General features: G+C 42.1%; 1 pseudogene; it reads left to right on the top strand.

Annotated features, from left to right (window-relative positions):
* The first annotated feature begins 2,483 nt into the window (after positions 1–2,483).
* On the top strand, positions 2,484–3,469 carry LOC138848301 (high mobility group protein B2 pseudogene; annotated as a pseudogene).
* Positions 3,470–22,870: the final 19,401 nt, after the last annotated feature.

Below are 22,870 nucleotides of genomic sequence, written 5' to 3'. Positions count from 1 at the left end.
TATTTGTTAGGACTTCTGCTAAAATGCACTAGATTTATAATTTTTAAATACATCTTTCCTAGATGTAATGCAGTCCTTTGCTACTTTAGAGTATCAGAAATTTAAAATGTTGGACTGGTGCTGTGGTGGAGCAGGTTAACACCCTCGCCTGAAGCTCCAGCATCCCATATGGGGGCCGGTTCAATACTCAGCTGCTCCACTTCTGATCCTGCTCTCTGCTATGGCCTGGCAAAGTAGTAGAAGATGGCCCAAGTCCTTGGGCCCCTGTACCGATCTGGGAGACCTGGAACTAGCTCCTGGCTCCTGGCATCGGATCAGCACAGCTATGGCAGTTGCAATCAATTAGGGAGTGAACATCAGATGAAAGACCTCTCTCTTTCTCTCTGGCTCTCCTCTCTGTCTGTAACTCGACTTGTAAATAAATAAATAAATAAATCTTTAAAACAATTAAGAAATTTAAAAAGGGAAAAGTTTTTAAAAAATGTATTTATTTATTGTGAGGCAGAGTGACAGATATAGAGAGCAAGAGAAAGAGAGGTCTGCTATCCACTGGTTCACCCCTAAATGGCCAGAATGGCTGGAGCTGGGCCGATCTGAAGCCAGGTGCCAGAAGCCAGGAGTCAGCAGCTTCCTCCAGGTCTCTCACATGGGTGCAGGGGCCCAAGCACTCAGGGCATATTCCACTGCATTCCTAGGCCATTAGCAAAGAGCTGGATTGGAAGTGCAGGAGCAGGGACTCAAACTGGTGCCCATGTGGGATGTTGGTGCTGCAGGTGGATGCTTAATCTACTATGCCACAGAGTGGGCCCAGGGAATGGTTTTAGGAAGACATCTTTCATGTAGACTAGGCTGCAATATTGCAAGGTAAGGTTTAGCTTTTATTTCCACACATCAGTATTCATCTTTTAGCAACTATAAATACTGAATATCATACATATAGACATAAATATAGGTAACTGCAGATTTTGTTGTCATTCTTTCTAATTCTCTTTTTAATGTCTGCTAATAGGCCATATTATGGATTATTATATTGATGTTATCTGTACACAACCATCAGGCATTTCCACTGTTGAATGTGTTTATGTGTACAGGTAGTTTTGTTTGTGTGTACATGAATGCACATTTGATGGAGATAGCACTGACAGTAATAATGTGAGAAATCCTAATGCTGATTTCAAACTTTCTATCCTCCGCAGAGATGGCTGTCATTGAAGTAGACCACAAGGCCCCTTTGCTGTTGTGGACTGAAATGTGCCTCCCTAAAACTCAAACACTGAAGTGCTAACCACCAACATAACTCTACCTGAAGAAAGTGCTTTTAAGCAGATCAAATGATAGATGTGTCTGTCACATCAGAGAAGGGCTTCTGGAAAAATCGAGCCTATTAGCACCTTGATCTGATATTTTCAAGCTCTACAACTCTGAGAAGTAAAATTCCATGATTTAAATCATATTCTCTGTGGTATTTTCTTAGCAAATTAATATATCCTCATTTCTGCTAGCATTTTCTGCTGTCATCTAGAAGGTCCTCGTGATTAACAGAGAAATATAGAAAGTAAAAACTATGATTTTAGATTACCAAGTACCTACTAACATAAAAAAGATATCCCAGAAGCAACCTACTACCATCCTCCAGGACCCAGAAAAAAAAAAAAAAACAGGAATGAGTCAAGTTGTGGGGCAGTAGAAAAGTGAATAATGAAAGATCACAGCAGAAGTAAATAAGGAAGGGTTTGATGCTGTGGTGTAGTAGGTTAATGCCTTGTCCTGCTGTGCATGTATCCCATATGTTGTTGCTCGAAGACCAGGTTCTCCACTTCCAATCCAGCTCCCTACTAATGCACCTGGGAAATTGGTGGAAGATGGACCATGTTCTTGGGTGCTGGCACCCACATGAGAGACTTGGAAGAAGCATCTGGCCTTTCAAATAAAGAAATCTTAAAAAAAATAGAAGCAGTGTTAGCACTGTTGGAAAAACAGACACATAGTTCAATGGAAAAAATAGGCAGCTGAAATAAACTGACTTTTCTACAGCCAACCCCTATTTAATAAAGGAAAGAAAACAAACAGGAGAAAGAAGAATCCCCTTAGCAAATGGTTTAAAGGAAAGTGATTATCCATATGTAGAAGCCTGAAAAGATACCCCAACACCTCATACACTATGTAAAAGCAACTCAAGGTTAATTAAAAGTCTAAATATAAAACCAAAACCTTGAGAGCTTGTTTTGAGGTTCTAGCAGGGGAGCGCAGCTACTCGTATACCCTTGACCGAAGACCGGTCCTCCTCTAGCGGGGAAGGTCGTCCTCTTCGACCCAGCACGCAGCTTCAGGAGGGACGCACATGGAGTGGTGAGGGAGGAAGGGGACACCCGCCTAGCCAGCCAGATCAGCCGAATCAACCCTGGCGATCAATGGGGTGACAGATGTCGCAGCCAGATCGCCCTCACATCCTGAGTTCATGCCGGAGCTGAGGGAAGGAAGCAATGCCGTCGGATCTGGCCGCTCTGCGGGAGTCTGAGGAACAACTCACACCAGGTGGCCGCCATTCCGTCGTCATGGGTAAAGGAGACCCCAACAAGCCAAGGGGCAAAATGTCCTCCTATGCCTTCTTTGTGCAGACGTGCCGGGAAGAGCACAAGAAGAAACACCCTGACTCTTCGGTCAATTTCGCAGAATTCTCTAAGAAATGCTCGGAGAGATGGAAGACCATGTCTGCAAAGGAAAAGTCCAAGTTTGAAGATATGGCAAAAAGTGAAAAAGCTCGTTATGACAGGGAGATGAAAAATTACGTTCCTCCCAAGGGTGATAAGAAGGGAAAGAAAAAGGATCCCAGTGCTCCTAAAAGACCACCATCTGCCTTCTTTCTCTTTTGCTCTGAACATCGCCCAAAGATCAAAAGTGAACACCCTGGCCTGTCCATTGGGGACACTGCAAAAAAATTGGGTGAGATGCGGTCTGAACACTCAGCCAAAGATAAACAACCATATGAACAGAAAGCAGCTAAGCTAAAGGAGAAATATGAAAAGGATATTGCTGCATACCGTGCCAAGGGCAAAAGTGAAGCGGGAAAGAAGGGCCCTGGTAGGCCCACAGGCTCAAACAAGAAGAATGAACCTGAAGATGTGGAGGAAGAAGAGGAAGAAGAAGAAGATGAAGATGATGAGGAAGAGGATGAAGATGAAGAATAAATGGCTATCCTGTAATGATGAGTGTGGAGTGTGCGTGTGTGCTCAGGCAGTTGTTTTGCTAAGAATGTGAATTCAAGTGCAGCTCAATATTAGCTTCAGTATAAAAAAACTGTACAGATTTTTGTATAGCTGATAAGATTCTTTGTAGAGAAAATACTTTTTTTAAAAAATGCAGGTTGTAGCTTTTTGAGGGGCTACTACATACAGTTAGATTTTAAAGCTTCTGATGTTGAATGTTCCTAAATATTTAATGGTTTCTTTAATTTCTTGACTTGTGTATGGTAGCGCAGCAAAGTTGTAGGAATTAGTATCATTTGTAAATTTGGATTTTTTGTTAGGATGTTGCATTCTGTGTTGTTTTTTTAAAAAAAATTTTGTAATAAAATTATGTATGTTAAAAAAAAAACCCAAAACCTAAGTAAACATATGAGAAACTGTAAAACATTAGCAGAGACAACAGTTTGCATAAGATTCCAAAAGCACAAGTAACAAAAATAAAATATACAAATTTGAGCATATCAAATTAAGATACATCTTCACAACAAAGTAATCAACAGAGTGAAGATACAATGGACGGAATGGCAGGAAACATTGAAAACTCTGACTATGACAAAAGATTGATAGCCAGAACATACATATATAGAACTGGAAAAACTCCAAACAAGAAGCAAAATGTACACGTAAGAAATGGGCAATGATCAGAATAGATGTTTCTCAGAAGAAGAAATCTCAATGGTCAAGACATAGATGAACATGCCCAATATCACTAGCCATTAGGGAAATGTAAATCAAAACCAATAGCAGACTCCATCTGTGGGAGAAGACAATGCTTGGGTTTTCATTTGTGCAACAAGTGGGTTTAGAGGACCCTGTTCACCATTAGAGGGCAGAGTCTACATGGAAGTAAAGAATCCTTAATACTTTCCTAATGGGAGAAGAGGAAGCCTGAGACCTCGCAAGCGGGAAGTGGTCCAGAAACTGCTCAGGTGTGGGTGTAGGTGGCTGAGCAACAGGCAGTCCTGCCTTGATTCCCCACAAAGATACAGGGGAAACCCTTCTGGATGGAGCAGGCGTGAATCGGAGGACCTACTGGGAGAACAAGGTCACCCACCGCGCGGAAGCCAAGTCGCGGGACCCAGACGCAGAAGCCCCAGGGTCTGCGCGACAGTGCTCCAAGGGGAGTGCATGCCACACAGACAACAGCGGGGAGACTTGGGACGCTCAGGGCTCTGAGTCCACACATCGGCGCTGGAAGGGGAGGTGAGCTCAATAACCCGAGACATTGGTGGGGAAACGGGGGTCAGAATCTAGAGGGGGGCCGGAAAGTGCAGCAAACTCACTACCGGAAAGAAGGAAAAAAAAAAGCTTTGGGGTTTCTCTTCCCCCTAACCTTGCAAAGGTTACAAGGCTGCAAGGCTTGAAGAATTCCCAAGAGACAAAGAGCAGGCCTCCTCTTTGGATTTACATATCAATGGGGGAGAGTTAAGGAACTGAGTCACTACAATTCAGTAGCCTAGCCAACCCAGTGGGAGTCCAGAGGAGCCAAAGACTGGAAGCTAAATACCATCAATTCTGCACAGCCCTGCCCTGCGGTGTTACTTACCCCCTGAATAAATAAAATAAATAAATAAATAAATAAAAAGAGAGAGATTTACCACGCATAACCTGAGGGTGTCACCTTTGCACACCCTTAACCAGAAAGAACCAGGCAGCTCTCTCAGGCCGCACCCATCTCAAGCCTCCAAGGCTCCTCCAACAGCAGGCAGTCCACTTAACACAGACACAGTATAAAAAAAAAAAAAAGAAAAAAAACGCACAGTGACGCAAGAAGAATTAACTATGCCGAGTAACAAACACAGAAATAGAGGGAGCAAGATCAACGATGACACTATGATGCCTCCAAATAAGCAAAACACCCCAAGCCAAGAGTATGAAGATGATGAGATAGAAGAAATGCAAGATACGGATTTCAAAAAATTTATGATAAGAACATTTAGAAGTTTTCAAAAGCAAATCCTTGAACTACAGAAATCCTTAATGGACAAGATTGAAAATCTCTCTCGTGAAAATGAAATTTTAAGGAAGAGTCAAAATGAAACTCAGAAACTAGTAGAACAGGAAAGTGTAATAGTCAAGAGAAATCAAAATGAAATGAAGAGCTCAATAGATCAAATGACAAACACATTAGAAAGCCTTAAAAACAGAATGGGTGAAGCAGAAAAGAGAATATCGGACTTAGAAGATAGAGCACAGGAAAACATACAGTCAAACCAAAGAAAAGAAGAGGAAATTAGAAACCTAAAAAATATTGTTGGGAATCTACAGGATACTATTAAAAAAAACAACATTCGAGTTCTAGGAGTTCCTGAAGGCATGGAGAGAGAGAAAGGATTGGAAGGCCTTTTTAGTGAGATACTAGCAGAGAACTTTCCAGGTTTGGAGAAGGACAGAGATATCCTAGTACAGGAAGCTCATAGAACCCCCAATAAACATGACCAAAAGAGATCCTCACCACGACACGTGGTAATTAAACTTACCACAGTGAAACATAAAGAAAAGATCCTAAAATGTGCAAGAGAGAAACGTCAGATTACTCTCAGAGGATCTCCAATCAGACTCACAGCTGACTTCTCATCAGAAACCCTACAAGCTAGGAGGGAATGGCGAGACATAGCATAGGTGCTAAGAGAGAAAAATTGCCAGCCCAGAATATTATATCCTACCAAGCTCTCATTTGTGAATGAAGGTGAAATAAAGACCTTTCATAGCAAACAGAAATTGAAAGACTTTGTGGCCACTCGTCCGGCCCTGCAAAAGATACTTAAAGATGTGCTACACTCAGAAACACAGAAACACGGCCATCAATATGAAAGAAGGGAAAGGAAGAACACCTACCAGTAAAAGAGCATGGGAAGCTCAAAGCATATACTAGAAAATATTTCCGGGAAAATGGCAGGGCAAAGTCATTACGTATCAATTGTCACATTGAACATTAACGGTCTGAATTCTTCAGTTAAAAGACACCGTTTGGCTGACTGGCTCACAGAACACAACCCAACTATTTGTTGCCTACAAGAAACACATCTCTCTAACAAAGAGGCATGCAGACTGAAAGTGAAAGGTTGGAAAAAGATATTCCATGCCAACAGAAACCAAAAAAAAAGCAGGTGTAGCCATATTAATATCAGACAAAATAAACTTTAATACAAAAACTGTTAAGAGAGACAAAGAGGGACACTATATAATGATTAAGGGTTCAATTCAACAGGAAGATGTAACTATTATAAATGTATATGCACCTAATTACAGGGCACCGGTCTATTTAAAAGATATGTTAAGGGACTTAAAGGGAGATTTAGATTCCAATACAATAGTACTGGGGGACTTCAATACTCCACTCTCAGAAATAGACAGATCATCTGGACAGAAGATCAACAAGGAAACAGCAGATTTAATTGACACTATTGTCCAAATGGATCTAACAGATATCTACAGAACTTTCAACCCTACATCTACAGACTTCACATTCTTCTCAGCAGCGCATGGAACCTTCTCTAAGATTGATCACATACTAGGCCATAAAGCAAGTCTCAGCAAATTTAAAAGAATTAGAATCATACCATGCAGCTTCTCAGACCACAGTGGGATGAAGCTGGAAATTAGCAACTCAGGAAACCCCAGAAAGTATGCAAACACATGGAGACTGAACAACATGCTCCTGAATGAACACTGGGTCATTCAAGAAATCAAAAGAGAAATCAAAAACTTTCTGGAAGTAAATGAAGACAACAACACAACATATCAAAACTTATGGGATACAGCAAAAGCAGTATTGAGAGGCAAATTTATAGCAATAGGTGCCTACACCAAGAAATTGGAAAGGTACCAAATAAATGAGCTTTCAGCGCACCTCAAGGACCTAGAAAAACTGCAGCAAACCAAACCCAAATCTAGAAGGAGAAGAGAAATAATTAAAACCAGAGAAGAAATTAACAGGATTGAATCCAAAAAAAACATTACAAAAAATCAGCCAAGCGAGAAGCTGGTTTTTTGAAAAAATAAACAAAATTGACACCCCATTGGCCCAACTAACTAAAAAAAAGAAGAGAAAAGACCCAAATCAATAAAATCAGAGATGAAAAAGGAAACGTAACAACAGACACCACAGAAATAAAAAAGAATCATCAGAAATTACTACAAGGACCTGTATGCCAGCAAACAGGAAAACCTATCAGAAATGGATAGATTCCTGGACACATGCAATCTACCAAAATTGAACCATGAAGACATCGAAAACCTAAATAGACCCATAACTGAAACAGAAATTGAAACAGTAATAAAGGCCCTCCCAACAAAGAAAAGCCCAGGACCAGATGGATTCACTGCTGAATTCTACCAGACATTTAAAGAAGAACTAATCCCATTTCTTCTCAAACTATTCAGAACAATCGAAGAAGAGGGAATCCTCCCAAATTCTTTCTATGAAGCCAGCATCACCTTAATCCCTAAGCCAGAGAAAGATGCAGCACTGAAAGAGAATTACAGACCAATATCCCTGATGAACATAGATGCAAAAATCCTCAATAAAATTCTGGCCAATAGAATACAACAACACATCAGGAAAATCATCCACCCAGACCAAGTGGGATTCATCCCTGGTATGCAGGGATGGTTCAACATTCGCAAATCAATCAATGTGATTCACCACATTAACAGACTGCAGAAGAAAAACCATACGGTTATCTCAATTGATGCAGAGAAAGCATTTGATAAAATTCAACACCCTTTCATGATGAAAACTCTAAGCAAATTGGGTATAGAAGGAACATTCCTCAATATAATCAAAGCAATTTATAAAAAAACCCACAGCCAGCATCCTATTGAATGGGGAAAAGTTGGAAGCATTTCCACTGAAATCTGGCACCAGGCAGGGATGCCCACTCTCACCACTGCTATTTAACATAGTTCTGGAAGTTTTAGCCAGAGCCATCAGACAAGAAAAAGAAATCAAAGGAATACAAATCAAGAAGGAAGAAGTCAAACTATCCCTCTTTGCAGACGACATGATTCTGTACTTAAAGGATCCAAAGAACTCTACTAAGAGACTATTGGAACTCATAGAGGAGTTTGGCAAAGTGGCAGGATATAAAATCAATGCACAAAAATCAACAGCCTTTGTATACACAAGTAATGCCATGACTGAGAAAGGACTGCTAAGATCAATCCCATTCACAATAGCTACAAAAACAATCAAATACCTTGGAATAAACTTAACCAAGGACGTTAAAGATCTCTACGATGAAAATTACAAAACCTTAAAGAAAGAAATAGAAGAGGATACCAAAAAATGGAAAAATCTTCCATGCTCATGGATTGGAAGAATCAACATCATCAAAATGTCCATTCTCCCAAAAGCAATTTATACATTCAATGCAATCCCAATCAAGATACCAAAGACATTCTTCGCAGATCTAGAAAAAATGATGCTGAAATTCATATGGAGGCACAAGAGACCTCGAATAGCTAAAGCAATCTTGTACAACAAAAACAAAGCCGGAGGCATCACAATACCAGACTTCAGGACATACTACAGGGCAGTTGTAATCAAAACAGCATGGTACTGGTACAGAAACAGATGGATAGACCAATGGAACAGAATTGAAACACCAGAAATCAATCCAAACACCTACAGCCAACTTATATTTGATCAAGGATCTAAAACTAATTCCTGGAGCAAGGACAGTCTATTCAATAAATGGTGCTGGGAAAACTGGATTTCCACGTGCAGAAGCATGAAGCAAGACCCCTACCTTACACCTTACACAAAAATCCACTCAACGTGGATTAAAGACCTAAATCTACGTCCTGACACCATTAAGTTATTAGAGAACATTGGAGAAACCCTTCAAGATATTGGCACAGGCAAAGAATTTCTGGAAAAGACCCGGGAGGCACAGACAGTCAAAGCCAAAATCAACTATTGGGATTGCATCAAATTGAGAAGTTTCTGTACTGCAAAAGAAACAGTCAGGAGAGTGAAGAGACAACCGACAGAATGGGAAAAAATATTTGCAAACTATGCAACAGATAAAGGGTTAATAACCAGAATCTACAAAGAGATCAAGAAACTCCACAAAAACAAAACCAACAACCCACTTAAGAGATGGGCCAAGAACCTCAATAGACATTTTTCAAAAGAGGAAATCCAAATGGCCAACAGGCACATGAAAAAATGTTCAAGGTCACTAGCAATCAGGGAAATGCAAATCAAAAGCACAATGAGGTTTCACCTCACCCCGGTTAGAATGGCTCACATACAGAAATCTACCAACAACAGATGCTGGCGAGGATGTGGGGAAAAAGGGACACTAACCCACTGTTGGTGGGAATGCAAACTGGTCAAGCCACTATGGAAATCAGTCTGGAGATTCCTCAGAAACCGTTCGACCCAGCCATCCCACTCCTTGGAATTTACCCAAAGGAGTTTAAATTGATAAACAAAAAAGCGGTCTGCACCCTAATGTTTATTGCAGCACAATTCACAATAGCCAAGACCTGGAACCAACCTAAATGCCCATCAATGGTAGACTGGATAAAGAAATTATGGGATATGTATTCTTTAGAATACTATACCGCAGTAAGAAACAACGAAATCCAGTCATTTGCAACAAAATGGAGGAATCTGGAACACATCATGCTGAGTGAAGTAAGCCAGTCCCAAAGGGACAAATACCATATGTTCTCCCTGATCAGTGACAACTGACTGAACACCAAAAAGGAAACCTCCTGAAGTGAAATGGACACTATGAGAAATGGTGACTTGATCAGCATAGCCCTGACTGCTAATGGACAACTTAATACATTATCCCTCATAGTATTTTTTTTGTCTGTTCTACTTAATATGACTGGTTTAATTCTGTAATTATCACACAGTTATTCTTAAGTGTTGAAAATTAACTGAAATGTGATCCCTGTTAAACATAAGAGTGGGAATAAGAGAGGGAAGAGATGTATAATTTGGGGCATGCTCGGGCTGACTTGCCCCAATTGGTAGAGTTGGAAACATACCAGGGGATTCCAATTCAATCCCATCAAGGTGGCATGTGCCAATGCCATCTCACTATTCCAAGTGATCAATTTCAGTTCACTATTGATCATAATGAAAGGACTAAGAGTCAAAGGGAGCACATAAACAAGTCTAGTATCTGCTAACACTAACCGATAGAATAAATAAAGGGGAGAGTGATCTAACATGGGAAGTGAGATACTCAGCAGACTCATAGAATGGCGATGTCCTAAATAGCACTCTGGCCTCAGAATCAGCCCTAAAGGCACTCGCATCTGGCTGAAAAGCCCATGAGAGTATTTCAGGCATGGAAAGCCAAGACACTCTGGCAAAAAGATCTCTGTGAGTGAGATCCCAGTGGAAAGAACAGGTCTTCAAAGAGGGAGGTGCCTTTCTCTGAAGGGAGGAGAGAACCTCCACTTTGACTATGACCTTGTCTAAACAAGATAAGAGTCGGAGAACTCAAGGGGCTTCCATAACCTTGGAAACTCATGACTGGTGCAAAGGGAGATTACTGATGCCATAAACAGGAGTGTCAATTTGTAAAGTCAACAACAGGAGTCACTGTGCACTTACTCCTCATGTAGGATCTCTGTCCTTAATGTGCTGTACACTGAGGCTTAATGCTATAACGACTACTCAAACAGTATATTTCACTTTGTGTTTCTATGGGGGTGCAAACGATTGAAATCTTTACTTAATGTACACTAAACTGATCTTCTGTAAAAAAAAAAAAGAAAGAAATTATCAACTCCCAACTTGACTCTCACTGGGATTAAACATGACAATAGGTCTGATCTGATTTCATCATCATTTAAAAAAAAATCATCTATTATTTTTCACTTTATGTTTCTCTGTGGAAACAAACTGTTGAAATCCTTACTTAAGGTATACTAAGCTGATCTTCTGTATATTAAGATAATCAAAAATGAATCTTGATGTGAATGGAAGGGGAGAGGGAGTGGGAAAGGGGAGGGTTGTGGGTGGGAGGGACGGTATGGGGGGGAAAGCCATTGTAACCCATGAGTCGTACTTTGGAAATTTATATTCATTAAATAAAAGATAAAAAAAAGAAAATAAAAAAATAAAAAAAAATACTTTCCTAATGGGCTTGTTGAATTCTTGACTAGTGCCTATTACCTTTGCCACAACCTTTCCAGTCTCACTACTTTCCTTCTTCTTCCTCTTCTCTATAGCTTGCAAAAACAGTATATCTTCTATATACGGAGGATACTTTTGTTTTGTTTTATTCCTTCTGTCTCATGATGTTCCTCTAAGAAATCACAACCCTCCAAATATTCATTCATTTATGCAGTCTGCAGTTTTCATGGGCTACTACATGGCAAAGTACTAGGTTAAAGGAAAGGTATAGGTCAGGAACTGAGCAAAGTTCACAATGATGTAGTATTATCTGGGGAAATGAACCTGATGGAAGACATCTCTCTCTCTCTCTCTCTCTCTCTCTCTCTCTCTCTCTCTCTCCTTCTCTCTCTGTGTAGCTCTGATTTTCAAATAAATAAAGAAATCTTTAAAAACTAACTAAATAAATATACTAATAACCTGGTGGCAACACCTTTCTATAAGAACATGTGAAGCACTCAAACACAGTTTGTCCCAGAAAGTCAGCCATAGTTTTCAAGGGCACATCTTCTACTCCATTTGTGGACATCTCTGAGTGGAGTAAGGGGCACTTATTTCTTCCCCTCTTCTTTCTTACCACTCTCACAGTTATAACTTCTATTGATGCTTCCACAGAGCAGTCTTTATGAAATTGTAGAACTAATATCCTCCCATTTTAAAAATGTCATGGGTTTAACCACAGAACCCAAAATAAGACAATTAACTGACCTTCTTAATTACACAGTGTGGAATGTAAGATTCTCAGTGGATCACTGGGTAACTGTAAAGTACTGGGCAGAGAAAAAGATGTTACTTATCTGTATTTATGATGTTGTAATTCTCCACTTTATGCAAACTCAGATTAAAAGGGCTCCAGTTAGTGGGCAACACTGTTGCATAGTGGGTAAAGCTACTGCCTGCAGTGTCAGCATCCTATATGGGTGCCGGTTGGGATCCTGGCTGCTGCACTTCCCATCCAGCTCTCTGCTGTGGCCTGGGAAAACAGTAGAAGATGGCCCAAATCCCTCATCTCCTGCACCCACCTATGAGACCTGGACAAAGCTCCTGGCTTCTGGTTGTGGATCCAAACAGCTCCAACCATTGATTTCTGTTTCTACCACTCTGTAACTCTGCCTTTCAAATAAATAAATAATTATTTTAAAAAACAGCTTCATCCCAGAAGAAGCTCCTGGCTTCAGACTGGCACAGCTCCAGCTGTTGCTGCCAATTGGGGAGTGAACCATCGGACAGAAGACGTCTCTCTCTCTTTCTCTCTCTCTCCTCTCTCTGTGTAACTCTTTCAAATGAATAAATAAATCTTTAAAAAAGTAGCTCCAGTTATTGACAACACAGTAGACTTGCATTAATTTTAGTTCCCTTCTCACTTTGCAAAGGGATCAGCGTCAGGTCAAAACAGTTGACAGCCTTGCTAACAGGAGAAGAAATAGCTGAAGACAGAAAATGAAAAGCAGCCAAATAAATCATCAAAGAAAGAGAAGTGGACCACATCCAACACAAACCTTTAAAAGTGGATGCTCACAATTAACGAGTGAAACAGCTGCCCACTGAAATCTTATCTAGGGAGGGAAGATGTCCTAAGTTCTGCTTCTGTAAACTCCAGTCATAAATCTATCCTAATAAATCTGTCCCCGGCATCTCTTTTACAAACATACTGGACCCACTGACCATTGGAAATGTGGACCTAAGTCATGAAGGCTGCCATTTAAACCCACCAATGCTGTAACAGCTAAGAAACTTGAATTTGATGCACAATTCTCAGGAAATCATTCCAGCTGAGCCTAGGGCCATTAATAGAAACTCCTTGGATCCTCCACTGTCTCTGTGCCTGTTTGAAAGAAGGGAGTTTTCCCACCCCAGGTTTCTGGAACAGCTTCAAATTCCACATTGGAAAAGTCTGATAATTAATACTTGAGAGGGATCAATGCACACTTCACACTGCTCCCCACCAGGAAGATGAGGTGCAGGATGAGAGCAGTGGGGCAGAACCTAGTCAGATCCTCCTGCCCACCCCTCTGCTGCCCCAGGCTCCCTGCTGAAGGCCACCCAGACCCACCCTGCAGGAACCAGTCCAGTAAACATCAAGAGGCCTGGCCAGACTGCATTCTGAGACCACCCACAGTGGGAACCCAGCTTATTTAACTGTGGAGAGCTGGAGTCTTTCTGCCTTCCTTCCCTGCGTGTGCATGTTCCCAGAATGCTGCCCCCTCTCTCCTGTAACCACTAAATAAAGCGCATTAGGGACAGTTTGGGTGAGGTCCTGCAGGAGAGATTCCAGGCACTGGGAGCCTGGGAAGTGGAGGTGGGAGACAGAACAGCCCGGGTCCCAGTCCTGACCTCGGGGGAAGCTGCCATGATCTATGGCTCCCTGGCACCCACCCTTCTCCCACACATGTCCTGCCCCTTCCTGCATGCCAAACCTGCAGCAGAAAGTCCCTGGAGGAGGTACCCTTTCTTCTGGACACACGGGGAGCGATTCGGGGAGTGGCGGGAAGAGACTCCCTGGTAAGTGGGACCCACAGGTGAATGATGAAGAGGGAAGATGCAGCAGGAGGCAGGCTCGGGGTGAGCACTTGGAAACTCCCTGGGATCGCACGTGCAGAGCAGGAGATGCAGTAAATGCCAGAGAAGGAGAAGCACAGCCCCCAGGGCTGACCCTGATCAGGGAATGAACTCCCTCTGTTCCAACTCAGGCCCCAGGGAATGGCAGCAGCATGCACATGTGCACAGGCATTCAGAAGGCATAATACATCTGAGCTCCTGGGAACTCTGGGAAATGGAGTACAGGCCACATCATCCATAGAGACACCAGCTGGCCCTCCCAAAGGCTGTAGTCAGGGGTGGGTGCCCACAACCAGAGGGCCTTTGCTTTTATTCAGTCCCTCCTTCCTTTCCTTCCCCCCACCAAAATCTCAGGGATCAGTTGCTTTCTTCCTTTCCTGAATCAAATCTGAAAGAGTGACACTCACTGCTGCTAACTGACCCCAAATCCTGGCTCCCTCATAACCTCTGTCTCTTCCAGAAAAATCTTATTTACTACTTTGGCCCTAGAAATCATAAATGACTATGATAGAATGTAGCTTTTAACAGAGGTGTAGAAGGCATGGTTTAATATCCAGTTTTGAGAATACAATTTTCATTTGTGTTTTATTGATGTTTATAGTTCTTTTAAGATTTATTGATTTATTTGGAAGTCAGAGTTACAGAGAAGGAGAGGCAGAGACAGAGAGAGAGAGAGAGGTTTACCATCTGCTGGTTCACTCCCCAATTGGCAGCAGCAGCACAGCACCGACCCCTTATAGTTCTTTTCAAATCATTTTAAACTGTCTTTTTATTCATCTAGTACAGAGACAGAAGAATGGACACAGAGCTAACATAGCTGCGTATTCAAAGAGACAGGTTAAGGGTTTAAATGCCTTATATCATAGCATTTATACCTTAGATTAATTCTGGGGACAGTATTATCTGGAGTTTACAAAATAGAAACTGAATGGAAAGAGCTTAGAAAAGCATGGTGTTTTTTAATATCATAAAAAAGTCTAAGTTAAAGGCCAATCAAGGGGCCAGCACTGTGGCATAGCATGTAAAGCATTGACATTCCATATGGGTGGAGGTTGAACCCGGCTACTCTGCTTTCGATCCAACTCTCTGCTATGGCCAGGGAAAGCGGTGGAAGATGGCCCAAGTCCTTGGGCAGCTGCATCTGTGTGGGAGACCCAGAAGAAGCTCCTGACTGCTGGCATTGGAGCTGTACAGCTCCAGCCATTGTGACCAATTGGTGAGTGAACCAAAAGATGGAAGATGCTTCTCTCTCTCTCTATCTCTCCCCTTCCTCTCTGTGTAACTGTGACTTTCAAATAAATAAATAACTGTTTTTTAGAATGTCAATCAATATATAATACTAGCTTAAAGATATTTCTTTTGTCTTGTGTCTCAGTTTTTAAAATCTGATTTATCAAATGGAAAAATGTGAGAGAGATGAAGAGTACCTACAAAAATAATTTACTGTAATTATTTACTGTAATAATTTACTGTAATGATGTACTGTAATTTATGGTAATAATGTACTGTAAAGAACCACATAGGATTATAACTTGTCTAGAAAACAAAGGAGATTCAAAGTTGCTATTTTTCATGGTTATTTGTTCTTATTTTTAATATCAAGATAGTATATAAATATTATGCACTCCTAGGTATTTGTGTGTTGTTTGATATGTTTTATTTTTTAATCAGAAATTCAAAGAGATAACTGGGTAACATGGAGTTCTGTGTTTCTGATTACTTCTCTCAATTAGAGATCATGGGATTAGAGTTAGTGCTAGATTAAGAATGCTTCAATCTTTATCCACTGACTTCACCCCAGCATTTACTATGTTAAACAATATTCTTTGGGTAGATGGCTCTTTCTTGCCAGACTGTAAACTTCATGGGGTCTAGAAACATATTTGCTTTGACACTAAAACTCAGCATCTTGACAGTCAGTCTTTTAGTTGAATAAATACATGATATACAAAATAAATATTTCTGCCCCTCAAGAACTGCCTAAGAGAGAAGAAAATAGAAATCAATTTGATGACTCTCAGTATTAGGTGAATATATAATTTGTCATTCTGACATAAGCCTTGTCATAAAAAGGGCATATGAATAATCACACAGAGTTGAAGTGTATGAACACCTAGGGCCAAGTGGATTAAAAGTTCAGCCTAGCTATGTAAGGCATTCCATGTCAATAGGAGAGGAAGGAGGAAGAGGGGAGGGAGTGAAGGTGGGAAGGTGGTTACGGTGGGAAGAATCACCATGCTCATTACTTAGCAGCAAAGAGAGAATCTGTGATCATTTGTTGCTTAAGAAAGGGTGATAGGCATTATTTAATTATAATGCAGGCATCAGTGTTCTTCTGTCTCTGAAATAGGAAGTCTATAACTCAGAATTCCTTGCTGTTTCATCAAAAACAATTCAAAACAAAAACCTAATTAAGCATAAGTGGAAGTTACGCATTAGAAGTCTATTCCAATCTCTAGGAGGTTCAGGGGTTGGAAAATTCATCTAAAATCTTGCTGAAAAATGTCCCACACATTTTCCATGAACACTACCCTTAAGCATAAGCTTTTTTTTAAAAAAAAGATTTATTTATTTGAAAGTCAGAATTACAGAGAGAGGAGAGGCAGAGAGAGAGAGAGAGAGAGAGAGAGAGAGAGAGAGAGAATCGTCCATCTGCTGGTTTACTCCCCAATTGGATGCAATGGCCAGAGCAGAGCTGATCCAAAGCCAGGAGCTAGGAGCTTCTTCCAGGTCTCCCATGTGGGTTCAGGGGTCCAAGGACATGGGCCATTTTCTACTGCTTTCTCAGGCCACAGCACACCTGGATTGGAAGTGGAGCAGGCTGGACTCCAACCGGTGACCATATGGGATGCTGGCACTGCAGGAGGCAGCCTCACCTGCTATACCACAGCACCAGCCCCCATAAGCCCTATCTTCTGCAGAACCAGCACCCCAGACACCAGCCACCACATGGCATCCCATGGCACATTCAACCCTGGCAATGTTCTGCAGCTCTTGCTCCTCTCCACTTTCACTGGAAGAATCTGCAACTCCTTGTTTTCATGCAAGTAATTCTGATTCAGATGATGCCCCTGACACAATTGGCTGGCAAGTGCCATGGCATGTGTCCACGGCCTAGCTAAATGCAAAGCTGGAACATTTCACTGCCATGGTGAGACACGGACTCCATCTAATGAAGTAGGGGATTTTTCAGGGAGTCTAGAGAATCAAATATGACAAAATGACAAATCTTAACCAAAGAGTGCCGTGGTACAGATGAAGAGAACCCAAAACGTATTTTTCTATCTTTTCTTTTCTGAGTTAAGTGCCTAAAAACAAAGCCAATGAGGGTTAAACAGACCCATTCTGAAAATTCCTTAACATCTTCATTTTCATCCAAATTAATATATTACTTGAAGGAAATAAATTTTACATAAATGAAAATGCAGCACCACAGACAATTGTACAGAACATAGCCCTTCAGTTAGCTTCAAACCATCTGGGTGCATTAATGTGTTCTTCCAGAACCCAAGCTGCAGTACAATAGAACCACAGCCTCTGACATTCCTCCTCCACCCCGATGGATCTTGGGTTTTCCTCCCACCTCCCCTCTCCTGTGAATACATCAGTAGCAGGACAAATGGAATCCAAAGATACGATGATGTTATTTAACATGGAATAAACATAGTGTTTTAGTCAGTACAATCCTCAATACTACAATAATAATTCCGAGTTCACTGATTATGAAAGTAAGTATATGAAATGTATTCCTAAGTAATCACACCATCGAGAGCTGAATGTAGACTTTCAGAGGGAAAGAAACAGAGAATTGTGTAGAGATGTGTATCTCTATAATACAGATCTACCGCTGTACTTTATAGACAGTACACCATGTTTGTATTTTCTTGTTTTTTGTGGTTTTTTTTTTTTTGCAGTCTGGAATAGTTTATTACATCCAGCTTGTCACTTTGGAAATTTTATGATTAGACACTAATATACAACAAATTTTGAATCCTTACAGACAATATAGAGCACCCTAGGCCCTCCCAAGGGCAGAAAACAGACCAAGAGCTCATAGACTAGCTGCAACTGCAAGAAGCAGATGAAGATATCGTCAGAAAGATACATATTCCTGCAGTGTGGCTGCTGAGCAGTTCTGCCCTTATGGATCTCATCTCTGTTTCAGATCATTAAAGAAAGTTACATGCTTTCTGACATTTCTAAAGATTTCAATAATGAGAATCTAATATATGTTCACTATGCTAAGAGCTTCAGAACAGCCCAAAGATGTGGGCCATCTATTGCTTTCCCAGGCCATAGCAGAGAGCTGGATCAGAAGAGGAGCAGCTGGGACTAGAACCGGAGCCCATATGGGATGCTGGCACTTGAGACCAGTGCTTTAACCTGCTGTGCCACAGCACTGGCCACAACGTAGTATTTCTAATAGAAGAGATGGTTAAGTCATTAACTCCTCTAAAATACAAGTTAAGTATTAGTTTTGAAACTCTGATTCATTCATGAGAAAAACAAAAGGTTAATTTTCACTCTTTGCTTCTGGGTATGTAAATTTTCTTCTAAGAAATTAATCATGACTTTTACATTTCAGACCCTATTATGAGTAAGTAGAGAATATTGTGGGGTCATACGCTCATTCTATCAAAGGAACATTTCTCCAATTAAAGAAAACATTATGGGCATCCCATATGGGCACTGGTTTGAGTCCTTGCTGCTCCACTTCTGATCTAGCTCCTGGCTATGTCCTGAGAAAGCAGTAGAAAATGTCCCAAGTGCTTGGGCCCATGCACATGCATGGGAGAACTTGAAGCTTTTAGCTCCTGGCTTCAGATCAGCGCAGCTCCAGCCATTGCAACCAGCTGGGGAGTAAACCATCAGATGGAAGACCTCTCTCTCTCTGTGTGTGTGTGTGTGTGTGTGGGTGGGTGTTTGTAACTCTTTCAAATAAATAAACAAATCTTTAAAAAAAAAAAGCCAGGGGTCAGGGAAATTTCATCGAGGTCTCTCGCTTGGGTGCAAGACTCAAGGATTTCTACCATATTCTACTGTTTTCCCAGTATGTTTTCAGAGACCTGCATCAGAAGTAGAACATGCAATGGTGCCCATAGAGGATGCTAGTGCTGCAGGTGTTGCTATAACCCATTTTGCCACAGTGCTGGCCCTGTAACAATTTTTAATTCCTAGGAATTAACAGGGAAGAAAGAAGTATGGCAGGATACCTTTTTTAAAAAAATATTTTATTCATTTGAAAAAGTTATATGGAGAGGTAGAGAGTGAGCTGATCAGAAGCCAGGAGCCAGGAGCTTTTTCTGGGTCTCCACATGAGCAAAAGGGCCCAAGGACTTGGGCCATCCTATAATGTTTTCCCAGGTGCATTAGCAGGAGGCTGGACTGGAAGTGGAGCAGCTGGGACTCTACCAGCACTCATATGGGATGCCTGTATTTCAGGCCAGGGCTTTAACCTGATGTGCCATAGTGCTAGCTCCAACAGGTGACCTTTTACGCTCAATAATCTCTTCTTGGTATTGGCAGCAGTTTGTAATTTTTTGTTTATTTGCCTTCTTCTTAATCTATATTTTTAAAAAAATTACAAAAAGTTCCAGCACCCTGAGAACCTCCATCACAAGGGCATACAATCAGATGTTTGTCCAGAAAAGGGTGGTGTAGATGCAACGTGGAAAATGCAAGGTGAGTTGATTCATCTTTCTCAGGCTGTGGTTTCCATGGGCAACTTTTACAACCAACTGCCTTATTTGTTCCTCTTCCACAGAGTGGAAAACACGTTAAGTCATCCTATTTAGCCAAAAGCCAGTGGCAGCACTTCAATATGTCATCAATCCAGGGCCAGCGTTGTGGCACAAAGGAGTAAGTTGCCAACTGCAACAGCAGCATGCCTTATGGCACTGCTTTGAGACTCACCTCCTTCACTTCTCGTCCAGCTCTTTGCTTGGGAAAGCAGCAAAGATTGCCCAAGTGTTTGGGTTCCTGCACCCCCATGGGGGACTGGGGCAGACTTCCAGGGTCCTGGCTTCGGCCTGGCTCAGCCCCAGCTATTGTGGCCATCTGGAAGTGAGCCAGCAGATGAAAGATAGATCTCTCTCTCTCTCTCTCTCTCTTCCTTTTACCTAAACATACATTACATACATAAATGAAGATGCATCAATGTAGCAACTTTTTGAGGAAAAGTCTTCTGATTATTGCAGGTACTGTCTCAATGCATAAAAATATTCAGACACAAAAATTATAAACTGATTTATATTTATATTTCTCAACCACATACTTTTCAGAAAAAATTGTCTGCCACTCAGCATCAGGTATCAGTCTGAAAGCATTCATTAAAAAATCAAGTAATTTAACTAAACACAAAAACCTCTAGTATAGGCTGCATATAAACCAGTGGCTTCCATGGGTATACACAGATTGATTTTTGTTAATTTACAGGGATCACTGCACTTCCCTGGCACGGAGCTGTCTGAAGAGTTTAAACACTGATGGGTGTGGCATTATTTCTGATATTTGCTTATTATCCAGAGTGCATTTATTCAATATCTATCATGAACTCCACACTCTATATATAAATCTATTTCAAATATGTTGATATTTAATGGTACTTACACACTTAAAAACTGAGCTAATCCTCCTAACTTCTCTCTGGAATAGCTATGCCTTTGACATTGCCTTTTTTCACACATATGGAAATGCATATATGCTTCTGTATGGTACTTCAGAATTTATAAAAGGCTTTTCAGGTAAAATTTACATAACATCATGTGAAAGTGGCCAAAGGACACAGTCTTCTCATTACAGAGGGGAGAGGTATGAAGTCACTCTCTGAACAGTTACTCAGATTCTGTCAATCAGGTTCAGAACCTTATTAGGTATCAGATACACATCTAGATTTTTTCCCTACTGTATCTTTTTCAGAATTCCCAGCTTATGAGTGAACTTCAGTCTGAATGAATGCTAATATTCAAGGTTCTAAGTGAAAAAATTACTGAGGTTTGTATTGGTGAGGAAAGCATGTATCTAAATGTTACTTGTATTTAATAATAAGTATTGAATCATGAAACTGAATATAAGATTATGCAAATTTTTAAGATGAAGAGCATATATTTAAAACCACATTCTTACATTTTGCAAACGTGTTGAAACAGCTTACTGGAGCATGTGTTTGGCATAGTGGTAAAGCCTTCCACATCCCAGTCAGAATGCCCAGGGCTCAAGCCCTAGCCCTGCTTCTGCTTCTGGCTTCCTGCTAACAGAACCCTGGGAGGCAGCAGCTGATGGCTCAAGTACTTGAGTCCCTGCCACCTGTGTGGGAGACCCACACTGAGTTCCTGGCTTCAGCCTGACCCAGCTCTGGTTGGTGCAGACATTTGAGGAATGAGCAATAAATGGAAGGGCTCTCTCTGCCTTGCAAATAAACAAAAATAACTATACAGACATTTCCTTAAGGTGTCTTGCTCACTTTTAAATGATTTCCCTTTTCACAGTAAAATGCCTTACTGTCCTCTTTAGTTACAATGCATGTTTTGCTCTCCATGTCCACTCCTGAGCTCCAAGTACTGGCAGCTCACCCTAGCATGCTGACTGGTTCCAATGTTCAAGTACTCATCTCCCATTCTCTTTTGGTGGGTCTACTGGAAAGAAAGGAGAGTATCTACAGTAGTTAATATCTTACTGTTGCTCTTGCTGTCCACCTGCAGGCCTGAAGGATGATCAGCTGAATACACACTGTGATGTTCTGGACGTAGTTTCCAAACTTCAGTCACTTTGCAGTGGAGGGACTCTGTCCTCGTCAATCACCTGAAAGCCTGCAGGAGTAGGGAGAAGCTGTGTTTGAAGAATTCACAAATACAGTGCATTGAAGCCAACCACTACCACCCCCACCACACCCCTACTTCAGGTTCTGGAAAATCCCAAACCAGGAGTTTGGGACCAGCAGTGGTTCAGGAGGTGACCTCAACTCCTTACTCTGAACAGCTCCAAAGTGCCTGGTGCACCCAGCGGGAGCTCAGCGCCTCGACCTCCCACCCTCCTGCCCTTGCCACCAGGACGCCCAGCTCCCAGAGCCTCCAGGAGGCCTGCAGCAGACCAGCAGGTCCAGGCGCGCTGGGTTGTGCATCCAGAGCAAACCCAAAATACAGGCCCAGCTCAAGTGTCACCTCCCCACAAAGTCTCTGTATCCTACTCCCTCCCGGAAGGCTGCGGGCCAGCACTCAGAACTGGGAGTCGCGGCATTTGGGGTTCACCCATGCTCCCATGAAGGAAGATGCCCCCATGGGAACCCCGCTCCACCTGTGGGCAGGGCTGGGGAAGGAGGGCTGAGTAAGCCTCCACCCTAGGACTGCAGCCTGGGAAAGTCCAGGGCCCCAGCGCCCTTGCCGGGCATGGGGTCTCACTAAGTGTGCTCTGAGCCAGGGCCTCAGCCATCAGCAGCTCTCTTGCTTCCAGAATCTGCTGCAGGACAGCTCAGGCTCCACCCAGCGGGGAACCTCGGGCCAATCCTTCCTGCCCTGGGGCAGGACCAGTGCTGCCAGACCCGCCCCATGTAGGCTGGCTATAAAGGCGGTGGTCATTGTTGGGCAGCTGGTAGTTGCCACCTCTCCCGCTGGCCCTGCTGGCTGAGGCTTGCAGCACGTGCTGCGCTTGGGGAAGTAATGAAGGCCAAGTCTCATCAGGAAAACCAAGTGTGCGGTGCTGATTTACTCACTGACACAGCATCTGTGTGGTCTGTATGGGCAGACAGGGGGAAGGGTTTCGTAGGAGGGCGCTGTTGGCACACTGGGCCTCATGCAGCTGCCTGCTATAGGCATCCAGGGCAGCAGAGTCCTGCAGGATCCCTAGAGTCCTGGCCATGCTGTGCCTTCCATCATCCACCCTCCTGCACTGATGCTGGGGGAAGTGCTTCTGCGGTTGATAT

This window comes from Oryctolagus cuniculus, unplaced genomic scaffold, assembly GCF_964237555.1.
Source record: "Oryctolagus cuniculus unplaced genomic scaffold, mOryCun1.1 SCAFFOLD_52, whole genome shotgun sequence".
In the NCBI taxonomy this organism is placed as follows: Eukaryota; Metazoa; Chordata; class Mammalia; order Lagomorpha; family Leporidae; genus Oryctolagus; species Oryctolagus cuniculus.
The sequence above is the reverse complement of the archived record's forward strand: the minus strand, read 5'-3'. Positions and strand labels throughout refer to the sequence as shown.